Below are 16,297 nucleotides of genomic sequence, written 5' to 3'. Positions count from 1 at the left end.
ACTCATAAACCAGAGAGCGGCAGTTCTAATCGAATGGAATTAAATAAGGAGGCACTGGCTCGGAAAGCAGAGACATTAGAAATGTTTTCATTGATAAAAAAAAAAAAAGTCCACCGTCTACCGGGGTGATGTTAAAGCAACACGGCTTTCGCTCATTGAGAAAGCTATCTGTGCCTCGATGGACATTGTTTTCTTTCTCGTCTGTGGGTTTTTAAATTCCAAATGATCGTCTTTTAGTGCAATCATCAGTCACTGTGTTCATTTACCCGTCGATACAGAGGGAGAATTGTCTCTGTACATTTCTGGTTACTCTATCACAGCCAAACAAGCAGTGAACTACTGTAGCACTGAAAAGGAGTCCTGAGCTCTGGACGGCAGCAGTTCAGTAGTTAAAGCAGTGGTTCCCAAACCTGGTCCTGGTGACCTGTACACACCTGTTGTTTCTGTTCCAGCTGAGCCCCCAGTTCCACACTCAAACCCTTCATTGACTTAATTATATCAATAATCATGATAGATTTGAACTGTCTGTTCCTAGGTCTGAAACATGCCGGAGCTTTAAACGATGCGTTCTGCCAGTGAAATAAAATCCCCACCTTGCGACAAGAAACGAAATTCAAAAATGCAATTGAAGCAACGTCTTCGATCAAGTAAGGCTTCAGTTATCCAATGAAGGTGGGCTGGGCTGAAACCCAGCAGGTGTGTGAGTCACCTGGACCAGGACTGGGAACCAGTTAGCCCACCCTGCTGGGCTAAAAAAAAAAAGAGATTGTGACACAGGTGTACTTTAAAAAATGAAATCCAAACCCACCGAAATGACTTGGAGTCCATCCATAACCTCGAACCCCGGACCATTTTCTACAGCGCCTCTGCGTGTTATCCGGGAGAAGTACAGCTCTGACCCGGTGGGGGGCGGAAAATAAAGAGGTTCCGTCCCCACAGCCAGCCGCGCTCCCTCTGAAATCACGCAGAACGTCCGCGCTCCCTCTGAAATCACGCAGAACATCGCTGCAGAACGTCCGCGCTCCCTCTGAAATCACGCAGAACGTCGCTGCAGAACGTTCGCGCTCCCTCTGAAATCACGCAGAACGTCCGCGTTCCCTCTGAAATCACGGAGAACGTCACTGCAGAACGTTCGCGCTCCCTCTGAAATCACGCAGAACGTCCGCGCTCCCTCTGAAATCACGCAGAACGTCGCTGCAGAACGTTCGCGCTCCACAATCTGCAACAGAGACGTTTGTCTCCGCGAGGAAGCTGAGCGCCCTCCTACCTTTAGTCCTCCAAACTGTACCCGGGGGGTTTCGGTCTGGTTCGGACCTGGTTCGTGCCCTGGTCTGCCGCCAGGGAAAGTTGCCGTTCAAAGCCGTCTGTCTTCAGCACCTCTTAAGACGGTGCACCTTTAACAAGGCATAAAAAAAAAACACAACAGGCGTGTTGAATCCCCCGCTCGTCGCCCGAATAACGCGGGCGACACGACGCATTAAACGTGAAACTCATGTGTTGTCATGTGAGAGGAATCAAAATCACCGTCTTCTGTAATCTTAAAATTGTCGTGTATTGTGTGAATAAAATACCATACTATGCCAAAACGAGCCCCATTTCAAACACTTTTGCCTCACATTGCTGTTAAAGTGCACCGCCCGACTATTACGCCTGTTTTGGTCAAGGTAAGAGAAGTTACTCACTAAATACGGTTTTTTGACCAAAAAAAATGCTGTCTCTTTAATTCCTCTAAGTGTGTATCTTTTTTTCTTTAAATTTAGCTGCCAGTCGTCATACTAACATATACAGTTCCATCAGGTTTAAGGTTTAAGAACTGACAATGGTTTACTATTTAAACACAGTAGCTATGACTATACGTTATCGTGAATTATAATTATTCACTCACTTATCTATGGATGTTACGAGGTTTGCATCTTTGTCAGCACGTTTGAGGGAAGAATAATGAACATCCTGGTAAAATTCGCGTAATATACCCTTGAACTTCCTCGACAGGATTCTGCCGCGAACTCGAGCCTGCCGTGTGACGGAAAAAAAATAGAACACGTGATCGGAATGTTGCGATCTGAGTGGTTGTTGGCAATGTCCGTCTCAAAGCTTATGGTTTCATTGGACAATTACTCCGAAACAACCCGCCCACTCTTATTGTGCTGGCGCGAAGGTGTGATTTGTTTTTCAGATGAATTGATTGTAAAGTTATTTTAAACTGTGTGCGCTTGTTCCAAGAGGTTCCAAGTTCTTTATCTTAACGTCCAGTAACCTTGTACTCCGCGCTTGCAGAACACGTGTAACGCGACTTGATAGCGTTTAAATCGCCGAAAACTCTCTGAAAGAGCACAGATGCCAGATTTTTAAAACTGTGGATATAAAACCTTCTTCCTGTCTTTACGCTGTTATCGTGTCTATCAGACAACGGCCGGTCTTGGGACCCCGGAGTTGCTTGACGAGAATGTGTCAGGTAAATATGGCGAGGTGTGCTACGATAACCACAACAGGTCGCAGTATCTTACGCTCACAAGCAAAACTGAGTGAAATACTCAAATGTCTGACCGCATGAGACAGAGAACGCCCTGTTTTGTATTTTCCTGGGTTGTTTTTCGCCCCCGTGGAAATAATTCACCCTGATTCCTTATGGTAGGTCTATGCAAACTCAGGAACAAGCAACACGCCTTTTTCAGGGCAGCAAGAAGCGCTACACGATGTGAATTCCTGTAGTAGAAAACGCGAGTTATGTGGCTGAAGACGTATTTGCATGAGGTGATATTTATTCAATACCTCATAAAGCTACCGCTCAGGGAGATTCTGCTGTCAATGCGAGAATATCGTTGTGTGGGTTTGCCCGTGCTACCGCAGGTCAGGAGCCGGCGTCGATATTGCTGTACCTCCTTTCTGTATGCTTGTGGTGCTTTACGGAGGTGTTTCAGTAATGTCAAATGCAGACGTCCAGATGTGATCTTGTTGGGTCTACATCTCCCCCTTTGTAAGACTCTTGCCTCAATGCGCTTTACCCACATTTAAAACGGGCTAAAATAACGTTTTCCCATCTCGTTTGTCGTTAAAAAGAATTATGTGAACAACCTGCCGAGATGTTAAAACGCGGATTTTATTTCAATTTCTTATTGAAGGTTTTTTAACCTTAAAGCGGAAAGCGTGCTGTTGCAAGAATGGGATATTTACTAGTCCACCAGCCCCACGGTTACACAAAAAGTAAACCGTTATTTTCTCCCACGTTTGATTCCAGGCTCAAACTCTCCAAAGGAGGAATGCAGCTTTTACAACCCTGTGACATCTTGTTCTTATAAATCTGCATAAAGAAGATGTTGGAAAGAAACAACAGATGTTGGTGAACATCTGGGACAACAGGTAAATAATGCATTTTTAATTCTGCATGTTATATGGAAGCATCAGTGTTGCCTCTGTAAGGTAGAGAAGGCATGGCCAAAGTTCTTAAGAGAATACTTGGTGGCTGGTTGTTTTTAAATGGGTCCATTTAATTATTTTATGCTGTTCGATCATCGATGTTAAAAAGCACGTGCCCTTCAACCCACAGCTCAGTTAGTGCAAAACTGTTCGGCATTTCTCAAAAGCTAAATACATATACAGAAATAAATAGCAATGTAAACCCGGTGTTGGGGAAAAAGTGCATTGAAGAGATCAGATGTCGAGATTGTACAGTGCCTGGCCTGCTACATGGCACATCAGTCTTTGTAGATCTGCACTCCATTCTGTGCTGCTGAGTGGCACTGCAGCGAGTGACAGCTCTGCGCCGAACACAGCACACATCCGATTCTTCTGATCGGGAGACAGACCCCGACAGCCTGACGGAGGGCTGTCGGAGATCAGGTAACTCGTTTGCTAACTAACCTGCGCAACTTTGAATGTCTGAAGCACGTATCCCCCACTTTGGAACAAGTACAGGTTTATTCCATGCCGGGAAGAGAAGAAAGGAAGGAACGTTTCAGCTGTGGAGCCTTCTTCGGGTGGCGAAAGAAGAAGAAGACCCCACAGCCGAAAACGTTGTTTCCTTTCTTCTCTTTCCAGCATGGAATAAACCTGTACTTGTTCCTTTGCAGCCTACGCATTGCTGACGCAGCTGTCTTCTTAAGCACGTTCCTCTTTGTTGTGCGTCTTCGTTTTGACCGTCTGCATCGTGCAACTGCGGAACATTGCAGCGTGCGGATCTCGTGTTTTTTTTTAAAAAGAAGAAACTAAGCAATCATGATTAAAGCAAAACACGAGAAGAACAGAAAATAGAAAAAAAAATAAGGGACAGGACGTTTTAGGAGAAAATCGCTCAGGGCACTACATGGAGTCCAGCGCAAGGGCAATAGCTAATTTTCTCCTGGGACTAAGACCACATTAAAAGTAGAAAACTGCTTAGAAAAGGGCTTGCATGCAGGTTGGTACAGTTAAATCATTTTCTAGGCAGCTTATACTAAAAAAAAAAAACTCTTTTAAAAATGAAATTTTTGCCCTTGTATTCACTGACTTGACACAAAGCTTCATTGCTTCAGTTTTGGGTTGACATTCCTGAAAAATAACCATCTCGCAGAGACATTACAAAACATCATAAAAGAGCACTAAATAGCGGTGGTGTCAGATATTTGGAGCGATTAAAAACAAACCTTTTCCAATTACTGTGCATGCACTAAATTATTCTCTTTTATTGAGCATCTATTTAATTACTATTGAGACTGCTGACCGGCTGAATATAGATCAGGGATTTTGTTCTGTCATGGATACAGTAGCTGAGGTGCTGCAGTAGAAGCTGGTGAGAAGCAAACCGATCTGGTTATCTGATCAGATCTGATGAATTTAGAATCCACCGTCTTTTCTGCTTGAGGGCATGAAAAGATGTTGTTGTTTTTTTTCCCAAACAGGTAACTTCGTTGTCTGCAGAAGCTGGGATTGGCTCACCGGCAGTTGAACTGACAGCGGGAGAGCACCGAAGGCAAGTGTTTTGACAGATGTCTTGCTGTAGTGGCGCAGGGTTGTTTTTTTTTCTGTGCCCTTTCAGAGTCCACAGTTTCAGACCATCAGATCATGTCCTCCTCCTAAAAAGGAAAAAAAAAGTCTGTAACCTTCAGTGCACGAATGCAGTATTTAGACAAGATTCTTTCACAGCTGCTGCAGGCCTGGAGAAAGAAGACAAACCCTGTTTTAGACTCTCTGCACATATCCTGCATCGAAAGTAACAAAGATCACTAGGTCATATCCTGGAACTGGCTGTCTGGCATGTCCCTGAGTGATCTCTCCGCCCATGGTGGGCAAGCAGACAACACTCACCGCTGCCCAGAGCTGTGTGCAAACAGAGAAGGAGATTTGTTCAGCGGAAAATGTTTTTTTTTTTGTGAGGATGGCCTGAATGTAAGCAGCTTTTATTTGCAAATGTATCGGTTACTTTTAGCCAGCTCTAATCCCCAAGGATTATGGGACTCGCTGGATCAATGAAAGCTTTATATGGGTCGTCCTGCGTTATCCCCTGACAGGATCCAGTGCAGTATTTGTCTGGAAAGGGGTTGATTAATGGCTATAAGTGCAGACCTGCCCTCAGATGGAAGATCCTCATCTGTACACGTCTTTGGGAAAAAAATAATGACAAGCTGCAGCAGCCTATATCGCACTGTGCTCTTACTGCCGGAAATGCACAGCTCACCCTTGACCTAGAACTTATTTGTAGTAATCACAGAAAGCACTGCAGCTAAACTAAAGCCTAAAGTCCCTGGAAGTACAGCATTAATGATTGCAAGTTACACATTTTAACTGGGTCACCTTGGCAAAATGACATTTTATTAACTCTAGTTATATTAGTGGTTGTTCTGCTTTAATCAAAACACTCTTTTTGATCCAATTTGGATTTTCTTCTTGAAAAACGTTAGGCAAAACAGGTCGTCTGGTTTTACTTTTTCATTCCAATCCCCAGACTTCTGCGGCCAGAGAGGAAGATGCGCCTACAAAACGCAGTACCGAGTGCAATGAGTTCTTCTCTCTTAAAGCGTGTTAACGAATGACCCTGCTTGCTCTGTCGCCGGAGTTTGAGTTAGACATTTTTAATGGATTTCTGGCTTCATCATGCTGTGTTGTGTGCAACATACCTTCCAAGAATAACAGGCCACTTCGAATCTGCATCTCGAATAATTTTCTTCATAAAAAACTATTCTAATCAAAAGTAAGATATGTATTGGGCGACGCGGTGGCGCAGTCGTTAGCATTGCTGCCTCGCAGGCTGTGGGTTTGAATTCCCGGGGTACTGTCTGTGTGGAGTTTGTATGCTTTCCTCGGGGTGCTCAAGTTTCCTCCCGCAGTCCCAGTACTTAACGGTAGGTGAATATTTGCGTCTGGGCTTTGAGTGCGCGTGCGTGTGTGTCTGTTTGTGTGGCTGGTCTGTGATAGACTGCTGTCCCGTCCAGGGTGTATTCGCCTTGAGCCCATCGATTGCCAGGCTCAGCTCTGGCTCCTCCACGACCCTGAATTGGATAAAGTGGGTAGAAAATGGATGGATATGGTATTTAGCAACTGGTTTTAACAGCTATGAACATATTATTTTCCCATGCCCACCTATAAGGCTCCACGTGTCTTGCCACTTCAGTACGTGTCTGAGTTACTCCCAGTCTCGCAACCTTCGTTTGTATAAGTCTGGTCGCCTTGCCTGTCCCCGAAGCCTGTCTGCACTCTGTGGGTGACAGGGCCTTCTTCTGCTGCGCCCCCGAGCCCTGGAACTCTATCCCTATAGATATCAGAGAGCTGCCTTCAAGTCCAGACCAAAAGCCTTCTTCTTTAGAAGGGCATTTATTTAACTAACTTTGTGTCTACCCCTTTGCTTTCCAACTGTTTTTCAAGCCCTATATAGATAATGTGTGATTCTGCTGTCTCGTCTTATTGTGTATTCCTGTAAAGTGCCTTGAGAAGCCACTTTTAAAGGTGCTATATAAAATACAGTTTATTCTTATTATATCTTTATTTCTGGTTACTGTACAATTAGATGTTGTGTTGTGCTTAGCAGATCCCTTCCATTGGTTTGACTGGGTAAAGTTAATCTAGCAATTCTCACTGTGTAGAGAGAGAAAGGTTGAGTTAAGTGTTGATCTAGGCTCGGTTTAAGAAATGTCGTGTCCTCTGGTCAACTAACACCACTGTCCTGGTTCAGGCTAGAAGGTGGGACCACTGCAGTTAAATGTACTGACCAGCATCGAAATTCACGCTGAATAAATATGTTCTTACTAATGGAAACTTTTAAAGATTGGCTCTCATTAATATATATATATGTTCTTATTGCAAAATCCACAAAGCTTAAGCAGTTTGCAGAATCGAATTCCACTGTGTATCCTGAAAAGGAAGAAGCAACTTCTTACTCAAACAGATGATTTTTTGCTGGAGAAGTAAAAATACAGTTCTGCACTGAGTGACACTTCAATTAGCCTGGTGCCCTCCCCAGTGCTAATAATCAGATTGTGGGAGATGAGGGGATGACTTAGGTCATTAAAACATCTTCAAAATCCATAAGATTTACTGAAGTCCTGGGATTTAAAATCTCTCCAGTGACAGACTACCTGGAGGAGCTCTGCTCTACCCTTAAAATAACAATCTTGTCGTCAGTGCAGAAGAAAACTGATTCTTCGATATAAAGAAGCCTTTATGCTTCTGTCCTTCTATTCCGGTCTTGCCTGGATTGGAAGGTTCATTCTTTCATGTGACAGTCTCTTCTTTCTTATACGACACATTCGTCTGCTTTTAACAAACTTTCAGTCGTATGTTGCCACTCGGCTGCCCTTGTTTGGAGTTCAAGCATTTGAGTCACATTTTTGTACGTCTTTGACATCCTTAGTTTCTTCTTCCAGTTCAAAGCGATTGTGGACTGGTTCAGAGATGCTGCATACTCCGTCAGTCTTATCCTTGTTTTGCAATTGTAGGTATTTTCTTTCTGAGCAGCAGGGAGAGCTCTCTAACCCAAGCTTCCTACATCATCAGTGTACACCTACATGTGTGAAAAGTCCAGGACCTGTGCTCTTCCTGGGTCTGCGTCATTGCATTCTATACCAAAGCCTCGTTTTCTTTCTATGTACTTCTTACTGTATCAGACACAATGGCTTTCCTGTTGTTCTGCTACCTGTGAACAGGTGGAGTGCTGCGTTGAGGGCAGTTTGGGTACTGTGTTTCAGTTAATAGAACGCTTAAATAGTTAATATTTTCGATACACTATACCATGAAAGCCATGCGCCTTGAATCAATCAATCTTGGTAACAAGGTGTTGAAATCTAGCTCTGGCTTGAGTGTGTTTTAAACAGACACCTGCTGTCATACTGTACGTCACATATCAGGAATAGCTGAAAGGCGGAATACCATCATCAGGAATAGTCACTAGGTCATAGGCGGAATGGTCACTTCCGAACCCCCATCAGTAGTGATAAGATAAGGTGACCATGGCTGGATTCTGACTATAAAACTCTGTGTAACAGTGATCTAACTGTGGACAAGGTTGGGAATAAAGCTAGTCTTCATAGATTAAACTCATCTCAAACCTCCACCGGACTGCGCAGTGACTCCTTGCATCGCTACAGAGGGGATGATTTCTGTGGACGATGACCATAGAGGTCAATGAACAACTTCTCATACCCTCTCATTCATGTACTTGTGGGATATTCTATATGTACTGTACTTCCACGGAGTCACACGAGGGTTGTAAGTAGTTCAGTGTTAAGGAGTGTGTCCCCTTGCGTGGCGGGATCAGTACGACTATAGGTTTCCCGGTGGGGGTGGAAGAGATGTGATTTTAATATTAATGAATTAATATTAAAATTAAAGTTTTTACCAGCTAAATAGGTGTAAGGATTATTATGTAGGTCATTTTGGGCTTCAGTGGCGGAAACACTGAACTGCAGTGTTGTCTGACGTTTTCTCTTGTTTATGGTCTCATCTGTAAGTGCAAAGGAACAGGGAAAGGTTTATTCCACACTGAAAAGAAAAGAGACACAACGTTTCAGCTGAGGAGGCTTCTCAGGTGCGAGATTGTTTAGGTATGACATTTATTTCAGCAAGGGATAAACTTCCACCTGTTCCTTTGCAGCCTGAGCATGCTGACGCAGCTCCCTACTTGAACTTCATCTGTACCCAAAGGCGTCTTCCCACAGTGAGGCAGTGCAAATTTCAAAATAGGTTTCTTCACAACAGGCCGGCAATCTTCATAAGCATCCCTGCTAAGATTATACTGCCAGTCCTGTTAATACTTTAATAATGTCACGCTTCCTAAATGTATTGCAACTAAGCCGTCCTACCTCCTGATATTATTTCAGTTCATTGGGCTGCCAGTATTAGTCTAATGCACCTTAGCGTGACACTTCACAGAGGAATGCCTGGCGAAAACACTGATTATTTATAACTGTTAACCTGTCCCACGAGACAGATAATGAAGCTGTCAAAACATGTCCGTCACAGCTAAGACATTCCCAGTGAAGTCAGAAAAGATGAATCTCAAACATGAGGTAACAAACGCGCTGGTGGTTTTGTTTGCGTTTTTGCCTGGTTGACCTCTTTTAGCGGTCCTCTCCAGCAGTGCAGCAATGGTTAAACTCTTAATGCTTCTCCCCTGCCTTGCAGGCGCTTCTTAATTTTGAGGGAATCTCTCAAAGTTTGTGGCCCATTACATTTTGCTGGAAGTTCTGCAGCACTATAATAATTGGAAAAAAAGGGGGCTGATTTACATTTAAATTGAAAATCAGCGTCTTCCTAATAATAATGTGCTATAATCCACCTTGAACTATCATTTGAGGAGGTTAAATTGTAGAATGTTACATGCGTCGGTCTGAAAAACTCTTTTCTTTCCCCGCCTCGTGAGACCCCAACCATTGAACCTGGATTTATGACCGTTCCCTACATCTGTGGGGCGACGAGACGCGGAGAGAGGGGGGAGGGACATGTGCAGAGGACCTCAGCTTTCAGACGGGTTTTTCTCTTCCTCGGCGGCCTCGGAGTAGGCGAATGAAGAGCAACTGAGGAGCTCCAGGTGTCTGCTGTGCAGGAGGCGTCCAGGGGAAGGAGGTGCTCATCGCACATTTCCCAGCTCAGCTCAGGTTTACCTAAGAGGGGCGCAGAGCTCCTCGTCCCAGCTTGCCCCGTTCACTCTCTCGGTTCAGACTGGGAAATGCAGGGACGTCCCAGATTCCCAGCCACGTTCTCATTTTCTCTCTCTCGATGCGTTTCAGTTTTATTTTTGCAGTGTAAATACTGTGTGTGTTGGATACATAGCTGGTTGTCAGGAATTGTTATAGGTAAATCTAAGAGAAATATCTGTCTAGGAAATGGGACCCTGCACGTGCTTTTATTTATGAGGTTTCTTTGGGGGGGGACACCTTTTCTGTATAACTGTCAAACAGAAGTGCCTGCTTTCTTGAAGTGTGATCACCATGCCTCTCACCGTTTTTTCTTTTATGTTTCCTCTTGGTATTGCATTTCTGAATTAACAGCTTGAAAAAGGAGTTGGTTTCGTTGAGCTCTTTTCTGTCAGGCTAAGCATCCGTGTTAATTATTAACATTACGATTACCACTGTTGCTACAAAAAAGAAATCAAATTCTAACTAGTATATGCTTAACTAATTCCCTTAACAAAAACACCATACTGTTGGAAGATGCTGCCAACTGTTAGATGAAAACACGTCAGATCCCAACAGATGGGAAGCCATTCATCCGATGTAGACTATTGCACAAAAGAATTGAGTTTAGGTGGTTTCATAGTTTTAATTGACAGTCACAGTGAGCCTGGTTTCTGACTAAGGTCTCTGCTGGATACAGGATCCCCATTTATGACTCCTCCCCTGTGTAACTCTCCAGTATTGGCACTGTCCTCCAATGACCCTTTCGTTACATATCACGACATGCAGTGGCTTTATGTATTTCAGGGTTATACAGTACACATATTTGAGCTTTTAACAACTAAATTTGACTTCCAGTTCCACCACTAAACCAAGAGCTTAACAGCTATTATAATTGGAAATTTCAGTGGGAATTAGGAAATATAAATTCAGTGTTTGTTTATAGGCACTTCCTTGACCTTTTGCAAATGGTTGTTAGTCATCTTCTTGATGATATGGTTAGCACAGTGTTTCATCTGTATAATATGATGGAGTTAGAGATCTGAATCTCGCTTTGCAGAGAGTCTTAATTAGGTCTTATCCTAAAGATTTTCCACAAGGTCCTCGCACTACAGATGTTCAGAATTGGGTAATGTCTTAAGACATTTTGAAAAACACTGATCTCTCTTTCACTCAAGAGTTACATTTTCAGAGATCCCTCTTTGGGGCGGAGAGCTCTTCTTTTCATTCAGTTTGTCTTGGACTTAGGGGCAGGGAAAGGATTCGCCTCTTTTCTGCAAGGTTATATACATACAGTATACTGTATATATCAATACAATTGTATTCCGTGAATTCTGCAAAGTTCTTTTTAAGCATGTCACTTTAATGTTTAAATATTGTAAAAGAGGAGTTATTGTGTATTCAGCATTTAACATCTGTTCACGTATTTCTGTAGCTGCATTGACTCCCTTATTAAAAAAAAAAAGCTAAAAAAAATAAGTGACTTTAAGCAGTTGTTGGCACTAATGCCCATCAAACCCAGTGTCTCAGTTCAGACTTCGATGTTCCTCTTTGATGCTTCCGGTCTAACCTCTGAGCTCTTCCCTCGGAATCTCTGTCTTCGGACAACACCGTTCCCTCCTCTCTGAGCCCTACGTCCCAGGATTACCAGGGAGAGCCTGCTGTGGCTTTGTCCCTGTCTGCAGGATTTAATAATAAAAATAATTGCATACACTTATATAGGGCATTTCTGGACACTCCACTTAAAGCGCTTTACAGGTAATGGGGATCCCCTCCATCACCACCAGTGTGCAGCCCCACCTGGATGATGCGACGGCAGCTATAGTGCGCCAGAAGTTCACCACACACCAGCTATCAGTGGGGAGGAGAGCAGAGTAATGAAGCCAATTCTTAGATGGGGATTATTAGAAGGCCATGATTGGCAAGGGCCAATGGAAAAAGTTGGCCAGGACACCGGAGTAACACCCCTGCTCTTTTTGAGAAACACCCTGGGATTTTTAATGACCACAGAGAGTCAGGACCTTGGTTTTTCGTCTCGTTTTCGTCAGCGCCTGTTTACAATATAGTGTCCCCATCACTATACTGGGGCATTAGGACCTACATGGACCACAGGGTGAGCGCCCCCTGCTGGCCCCACTAACACCTCTTCCAGCAGCAACATTTAGTTTTTCCCAGGAGGTCTCCCATCCAGGTACTGACCAGGCTCACACCTGCTGAGCTCCAGTGGGGCTGCCAGATGTGAGTTGGAGAGTGATATGGCTGCTGGACGTTTTTCCCACTTGGGGTCGAAGGCTGAGGCCCCACAATGCTTTAGCACAGCGAAAGAGCCAGGGAGCAGTAATTGAGATTTTTCTCAGCTCGGCGTTCCAGAGACCCCTTGATAGACCTGCAGGGGTAACAGCAACCAGAAAACTCTGGCCCAACTAGGAAAGAAGTCAGCGAAACCTAACGTGCACAGTGAGTGGCAAACTAGTTTAGGCAGACGCCTGGGATTTGACCATATGGAAATAAAAAAAAAACACAATGCATGTTTTATTGTTGTAAGATGTGTATTATGCAACTTATTTGCTGTACCATCTGTTCAGCATTGAAAATTGTCCCCTTTACAAAAATGAAATGCATCACATTTTGACCTCATCAGCTATATAATACATTGAAGAAAATAAACTGGGTCTCAGCACTCAAGTCCCAACAGAGGTGTAACTCTGAGTTGTATAGCAGCCAGGAGGAGGTTCAGATCTAATTAATCCAGCAGTCAGACCTTGTATTGTTCAGTCCGATGGTCAGGGAATGACCTGCAATTATGATTAACTGTGTAGGGTTTTTGTTTAAATTTGATACATGAGAAATGATTTATGATGTAGAGCTGCAAAACAATTGAAAGTTTTTTTTTGTGTAGCATGTGCCCCGACATTTTACTGGACAGATAAGACTTACTGTAGGTGAAATTTCCTGATTAACACTTAACGAACAGGGGGCCTGCTGTGAAATTCACAGGCTGGCGGGGTATGTTTGCGACACACACTTTGCCCCATGTGTGCAGGTGCTACCTGCTGAATTTGTCCCGTTGCTGTCATACAGATGGGTTAAGTACAGTACTTGCTGGGTCCCAGAGCCTCTGAATCTACACGTTACCCCAGCTCATCCCACAGGTGTTCAGCTGGGCTCGAGTCCGGAAATCCTGGCATTGCTGCCACACTCTCATCTCACAAGAAAGCTGTTGTCGCCAGCATGTGATGACGTGTTTTGCCCTGTTGGAATGCAGTGCACTTGCCTCAGGCTGAGCCCACAGGTACCAATATAGCGTCATGCAGCCAGGTTGCCATCAGTTGCTGCAAGTGGAATGTCCCCATCCTTCTTGATGAGGCAGTGTGACTTGTTGACATCCAGGCTGTGGCGTACTGTTGATAGACTGCATTTGGCTGTAATGTCTTGCCAGATTGGCACAGTCAGGAATTGCTGGCTATGAAAACCTTAGATGATGCTCGACAGTACACAGATTTAGTCCGATGTCTAACATTCAGTGCCTATAGCACAGATGCGCTGTTCTCTCAAAAAGCAGGATATATTGGTGTTCATTTTTCTAAAAACATGTACATAAAGCAGTACCTTTCTTTGTTGCTTGGGAATATGTATAAAAACGCATAGGAAGTCTGCTTTAATTCCACCATTAGAAAGCTATACTGTATACAGAATGTGATGGAATGAATGCACAACCAATCCAATTTCCAGTATTTTATCCAAATGCACTAATATTCCCACATACCATGCATTACTAAGATGGATCTGAAGTTGCCATATAAAAGCATCATTATTAAATTAATTAAATAAAATAAATTTTGCTCCATACTGGCTCTCATAATTGCATGAGCTTTAATATTGTTTCAGTATTTCCCTCCAGCTAACAGTTAATTGAATTGAGCTCCCCTCCAAATTAGTTCAGTTATCATTGGTGAACAAAACCACAGTAATAAGGGAGCCATATGAGTTAACAATTTGAAAGGTAGATTTAATAAATAGAAAGAACCACATTCTATTATTGTGCTCTGATATTCAATTAAAATTCCAGCAGGGACATGCCTTTATCTCCAGAGCCTTGGTCTCAGTGATGCATAAATGCATGCTCAGTTCTCACATTTTTCATTTAGAAATGTGTGATTGTGTGATGTCACTGGGTTTGATGTTTGACTGGATAGCCAAAAAAACAAATCTTCAATCTTCAGTACTCACTTCAGACTTGCATATTTCTAACAGTGCCTGTAAGTTGTTCCTGTGTTCTACAAAGCGGGTTTTACAGAAATGGATTATGCCTTTGTTTTAGTGCCAGTTAATAATATAGAGTTGTGACAAGGAACTGAATTCCACTATATCTGTATTTTGAACAGGGATCTCTGGAGCATTCGTACGTGCTAAGCAGAGACAATGCTGAACACCCGTTTCTTGTGTCATTAACCCTCTGAATGACCTTAGGTCAAATGATGGACCTGTTGTAGGTCAGGATTGTCTCTGTACAAAAAGGTAACACAGAAGGCATGAGAGCTACAAAAAGTTAATTTTTTTGCACAGTTTTTCCCAACCTGCTCTTGATTTAAAATAATTCTGCCGAGGTTCTGCACAGACCATTCGGTCCATCTCCAGTGCAGGGCTGTCTCGGCGTTTGCAGTTACCCCCTAAGTCAGCATCATGAGAGGCAGAAGCTCAGAGTGGCACAGATGAACTAATGAAAACATTCTTTTTATTTTTCAACATGCTTTTTGGATGAACTTTGGTAGAATTTGTCTGTTTGTAATTCGCGCTCCTGATAAATACTTTTATTACCAAGTCACATGCACAGACTGAACAGAGGCAACTGACAGAAGGTGTGTTTCCCCTTTTACATTTCAGGAGCCCTGTTTAATTGCAAGGGACAGTAAAAATGAACCTGTTGGAAAAATTAGCTTAACAGGTGTTCACTAAGTGGAAGCATATAAGCTAAAGCAGTTTGAAAAAGGCATTTCTTGCTCCCGAAGCTGTCGCAGTTTTGAGGAACATATTGGTCTTACACACTTATTACTGCCACTCATTTATTACTGATTCAACAGCAGGTTCAAGCCAAGCAGGTCTGAATCCATTTGGAAGGCAGGCTAAAAAAAAGCAGGTTTCCAAAAGCTGTAAATGAAGAAGCAGAACTAAGCGATCTGACCATGTGCTTCATCCCCACCATGTTCCCAGTGATAGCTCATCTGGGATCAAGTGGGCTGTTTTCTGCTTCCCCGCTGAGTTTCTCCTGTGTTCTTTCCAGGCACTTCCCACACTTTGCCTTACCCTACCCCTGCCTGCTTCATCATCATTTTTTGTGCCTGAGTTTGACTTGTATTTTGCTCTTCTTGCGGTAATCCACAGTAAACATCTATAAAGAGGAATATAAGAAAGGTAACGAACAACAGCAGGCCAAGTGGCATCATCTAGCCCAGGGCTTCCCAGGCCTTTTTGTCAGCTGAACCCCTTCAACCTGAATCATGTGCCTCAAGTACCCCCTTGAGGTTTTAACTAAATCACACCTTTCAATAAATGTAGATAAATGCTACAGCAATCCTCTTACAAGCTTCTTCTCACTTTGTCAAATATTAATATCACTCCTGCTGTTTTTCTTATGCTTATAACTACAATGTTATTATTAATAGGACTCTTTAATTTGACATTGAAGTTTCCATCACCATCTCATGATCCCCTGATCTAGCCCATTGGGTAGTTAGTTGTTAATTGATCCAAGGATCTCATCCAGCCTTTTCTTGACAGAAACCAGGACATCGGCTACAACCACATGGCTGGGCAGCTTTTTTCAGACTCCCACAACCCAATGAGTTCTTTAGAAAAGCTGAAACCTTAAAAATACAATACAGTATGTAATTCGATATGCGTGTCTAAGTGTCCTCGTACACTATAGTGTGGGAGGACTTGCAAAGCCCTGCCAGACTTGGAATCTGTTAATGCAAAGCTCATAGTGCAGCATTTCACAAGGTAAATAAGGTACAGTATAAGAGCTGTGAAATGCCATGATTCACCAGGCAGTGCTTGAGGAGAAGCAGGTCTGGCACTAAATAATAAAAAGTCTTCTGTTTCTTTAATTTCTGCCACCACTGGATTTATTGTGCACTAGCAAAAATATACAAAAGTCCCAGGAGTAGAAAGGGCAAGTTTGACAGCCTAGGAAAAACTACAGCCATGCATCCTCA

The 16,297-nt window shown here is 43.2% G+C and overlaps 1 protein-coding gene and 1 long non-coding RNA gene across 2 annotated transcripts in view; one reads left to right on the top strand and one right to left on the bottom strand.

The window, feature by feature from the left end:
* Positions 1-2,028, bottom strand: part of LOC148641187 (kin of IRRE-like protein 3) — a 185,612-nt gene extending 183,584 nt beyond the window's left edge. The window contains exons 1-2 of the mRNA XM_088618885.1: positions 1,886-2,028; positions 1,268-1,394 (exon numbers count right to left, since the gene is read on the bottom strand). The gene's annotated coding sequence lies outside the window, so the exon portion shown is untranslated. The remainder of the gene's footprint in view (positions 1-1,267; positions 1,395-1,885) is intronic.
* Positions 2,029-2,200: 172 nt separating this feature from the next.
* On the top strand, positions 2,201-6,304 carry LOC148641186 (uncharacterized). Its single transcript, XR_015930231.1, has 3 exons — positions 2,201-2,455; positions 3,239-3,360; positions 4,878-6,304. It is a non-coding gene; the product is annotated as an uncharacterized LOC148641186 (long non-coding RNA).
* The last annotated feature ends 9,993 nt before the right edge of the window (positions 6,305-16,297 follow it).

This window comes from Lepisosteus platostomus, chromosome 25 (genome assembly GCF_059453375.1).
Source record: "Lepisosteus platostomus isolate fLepPlt1 chromosome 25, fLepPlt1.hap1, whole genome shotgun sequence".
Classification (NCBI taxonomy): Eukaryota; Metazoa; Chordata; class Actinopteri; order Semionotiformes; family Lepisosteidae; genus Lepisosteus; species Lepisosteus platostomus.
Note: the sequence above shows the minus strand (reverse complement) of the source record. Positions and strands in the feature narration are given on the sequence as shown.